General features: G+C 47.3%; 1 pseudogene; it reads right to left on the reverse strand.

Moving 5' to 3' along the window:
* Window positions 1-280: 280 nt before the first annotated feature.
* On the reverse strand, window positions 281-1,034 carry LOC101085938 (annotated as a pseudogene).
* Window positions 1,035-4,080: the final 3,046 nt, after the last annotated feature.

The raw sequence follows: 4,080 nt of genomic DNA on the forward strand, positions 1-4,080 counted from the left end.
AAGGGAATGGCCATAATTTCAATAGCGAGCTTTTCTGTCTAGGAACATAGTAGGTCTTTTTTCATGCTCCAGGACAGTTTAAGCAGCATGGTTATTGTCTGCTCCTTAACGATTTAACTGAGTTCACCCATAAAATAATCTGGGCTAGGTGCCAGGGGAACGGGATGGATTGTGGCCAGGAAGGACAGGTGTGCTTTCACTGTTTTTTTTTTCTTTTTTAAAGATTTTATTAAAAGTATTTACAAAGCCATATCCAGACTCCAGATCCGGCTGCCAACAAGACCCTGTTACACTATGGGCACTGGCCGTGGCATGGCAGGTGACTCTGGTTTCCCACCCTTCTGTTCCAAGAGGGGAGTGGTAGGTAGTGTCTCATCTTTGGGTTCCACAATGCTCACGTGATCAGGCAGGGGCTTCTTAGGGCCAGTCTTACCACTTGGGTCCCAGGGAAAAACAGTCTTCACTTTGACGCCCAGCATACCCTGACTCAGCAGCACATGCAGTGTGAAAGTACTAGTTAACAGGGTTCCCCCTGTGAATCATAGGGCTATCCACAAAATTCATGGATTTAGTCCTCTGTCCTCGGAGTTTCCCACACCCCTCAACCTCACAGCCTTTGGCCCCACTCTCCGTGATGAGTGGATGCCACAGCACCGCAAGGCCTCCGCACCTCAAGGCCTCCGCGCCGCAAGGCCTCCGCACCGCAAGGCCTCCTAGGAGTTTGTAGGTGGAGACTCTGCCTGGGTGATAGCACACAGACCTCTTGTGGCCACCTTTTCAGCATAAAGCTCTGCACTGACCTCAGAGAAACCAAACCTCTTCTGAACCACAACACTCAATTCCTGGATCCACTGGCCCAAGAACATTCTGCATCCTGGTGACCAAGATAATGATTTCTGTTCTGGTTGGTGTAACTCAGACCTCACCTATAGAATGGCTATCTTCAGTCAGCTCCCGAGTGAGAAACCATTCAGTTCAACTTTGAAGATGCCACCGGCCGCAAACTTCCTCTTCTTGGAAATTTGTCCCGCCATCTTGCTGCCACGTGCCACCTAAAGCAAAGGCATGCGTTCGCTGTTAATAACAAGGGTGGAGTTTGGATTCAAAGACCAGTGGTTCCCAGTCACTGGTTGATCATGGTCTTCTGAACAGTCTCCGGGTTAGTGATCTCCATTCAGTTTTAGATGCATGTTTTCAGTCAGATATTTACAAGTGCAGACAGAGCTTTTAGCGAACACTGTAGATGGCCACCCCGTATCTCCTCAGCCCATGGCTGAGTTTGGCAACAGGGTGGTTCCTTCCCACACAGATGACAGCTTCCACCACCAAGGGTTGTCAGACTAAAGGCTTTTCCAGCACCACCCAAGCTTTCGGGGAGCCTGAAAGTGGCAAAAAGTTAACATCCCAAGAGCAACTCTCAAAGAAGGAAAGTGTCCCAAAGGACAATTTCCCAACTTCCCCATCTCTCTATGGGATGCTTGGAATGCATTCCTCATGAAGCCTCACACAGCTTCTGTGGGAGTGAGCCAACCCATTACTACTGCATCCTTCTCTGTCTCCCTACCCCATGGCCTCCCTCCCACTTCCTGAAACCACCTCCCAGATGAACAACCAACCCGTACCCAGGTCCTTGTCTCTGGGTCTGCTGTATCCTATGGTACTATTTCATTCATTTGTAACAAGACACACACAAAATACACATTTTACAAAGATAAGATAAACAACATTTAAAATAATATATGTATTAACACAATCGTTTTGCTCTCACCCAAATATTAATTATGATATTCCTAGTGAGTGCCAATGTGATTAATTGTTCTTCATTATTTTCGAAAATCTTGATGAACACTTTGTGAGGCAGCAATTTGGAAGCCTGGTTCCTGATACTTGGCTTCATGGTTTTGATAACTAAAAAGGCACTTCAGAAAGCTATGTGAATCCAAATGGGGAACAGGCATCACTAAATCATGTGCTCACTTTCCAGTCTGTCTACCAACTATAGTTTCTGTTAAAACCCAGCCAGGGAATGCTGGTCTTCCCTGATGTGGGTCAGTGTTCTTGCTCACTGATTGGGAAAAACTGCAATTTCATGTTTTCAACTAATTGGATCAAAGCCCATAGAAATCATGCATTTTGGAAGGTTTAGGTCTGGTTAGACAAGTGTACGTATTTGCCAAAACTCTGAAATGAGTGCCTTTGAAGGTGATTTGCTACTGCTTTTCGGGTAGTTGAAAAGTTCAGGTAATTTGTTGGTGCCTTGATGGCTAACAGGTTGCTTCAGGATGTTCCCAGAAAAATTTTCTAGGAAATTCAGGCAGTCCCCTAGATGGTTCTCTGCTGTCTTGAGTGAAGCAGAGTTCTTCTGCCTTGGGGCCTGGGAGGCCTTGCAAAGCAGAGATAAGGCTGGGCCGTTGGGGAACTTAGGGCAGAAATAAATCATCTGTCAGGTATGTCTCCTACAACAGATGCTTCCTTTTGGTGGTGTCAGCCTGACCTGACCCTGGGCTCTGCCTCCCCTTCATACATCTGCCAAGGTCCCCAGGTAGGAAAGACCACTTTCCTGGGCTATATGGAGAACAGATGGAGGCCTGCCAACAGGGAGCAGGGGACCCTGAAGCACACAGGTTCTCCAACCCCCCAAAATGGGACTCTGAATGTGGTTCCTGCTCTCCTCCTCCTTGCCCACCTCCTCCTCCTCAGCTTCCTGCAGGGAGAAGGTTCACTTTTCTCTGCTACCCCAGCTTCAGAGAAGCTCTGCTTGAATTGAAATGGTACCCTGGACTCATCAATGCAGATTCCCTTCCTCTTGACAAAAATGAGAGTGTCACCCCAGGCCTGATTCCTTGCAGAAGTAAGACAGACTGTGGTCCACTCATCAGCTTTGGACCCTACGAGGCTGAAATAGCTGGTCTGCATTGTCTAAACCTCATGAATTAGCCATTGTTTTGTCCTTTTCACAGACAAGGACACGGAGGCTAAGTTGCTTACCTGAAACCCACAGCAGCTGTGCCTCCTACAGGAGCCCAGTCTTGGGAGGGAGGAGACCAGCGTGATGATGGGGTGGATTAAAAGTTGCCTGAAAAGGCACATGGGGCTTCTAGCAATTAGGAAGATACACATTAAAGCAACCATGAGCTACTATTTCATACCCATGAGATAAGAAAAAACACTTAAGCCTAATGATACCACGGGTCAGAGAAGGTCTGGGGAAACCCTCACACATTATGGTGGGAATGTAAATTTGGCAATAAAGAACAAAGGCAAAGGTGCTATGGCACTTCTGGATGATTCCTAGAGATGCTTACACATGTGGCCAAGGAAACATGAAGAAGGACACTCACTACCTGGAAATCACACGGTGCCTGGCATCAGGCGTCTATGTGTGAGACAGAAATGGCAAAAAGAAAAATGTTAACTGGTGTTTATGATTTTCATGAATTTATGATTATCATCTGATTTTTAAAAATTATTCAAAAATACACGAACAAAAAGGCAACTTAGCCTGGTGTGAAGTTGTACCAACGGCCCACAAATGTAGGCCACATGCTGACCCCAAACTAAATCTCAATTAGAGCCTGGTTTGGGAAACACGAGACTGGGGTCTCAGAGCCTCCGGAAAGTTCTCAGAGTCTGGAGTTGTCCGCCAACCAACAGTCCTGATGTCACCAGAAGGCTGATAGAAACAGGCCAGCTGCTTGCCTGCCCTTGGGGGCTCATGGTCTGGTAGGAGACCTGGGTTGCAGGCCTACACTCAGGTCAAGGGCATCGCCCTGTCCATAGAGATTAGAAGTGCATGAAGTGAGGGGCACTTGGGTGGCTCAGTCGGTTGAGTGTCCAACTTCGGCTGAGGTCATGCTCTCATGGTTCATGGCTTCGAGTCCTGAGTCGGTCTCTGCGCTGACAGCTCAGAGCCAGAGTGTGCTTCAGATTCTGTGCCTCCTTTTCTCTCTGCCTTTCCCTCGCTCGCATTCTATCTCTCTCTCAAAAATAAAGAAACATTTTTAAATACTTAAAAAGAAACAAAGAAGTGCATAATGTGAACACAACTCCATGTCCTGTGAGGAGTCCCATGGCCCTGCT

Source organism: Felis catus, chromosome E2, assembly GCF_018350175.1.
Source record: "Felis catus isolate Fca126 chromosome E2, F.catus_Fca126_mat1.0, whole genome shotgun sequence".
In the NCBI taxonomy this organism is placed as follows: domain Eukaryota; kingdom Metazoa; phylum Chordata; class Mammalia; order Carnivora; family Felidae; genus Felis; species Felis catus.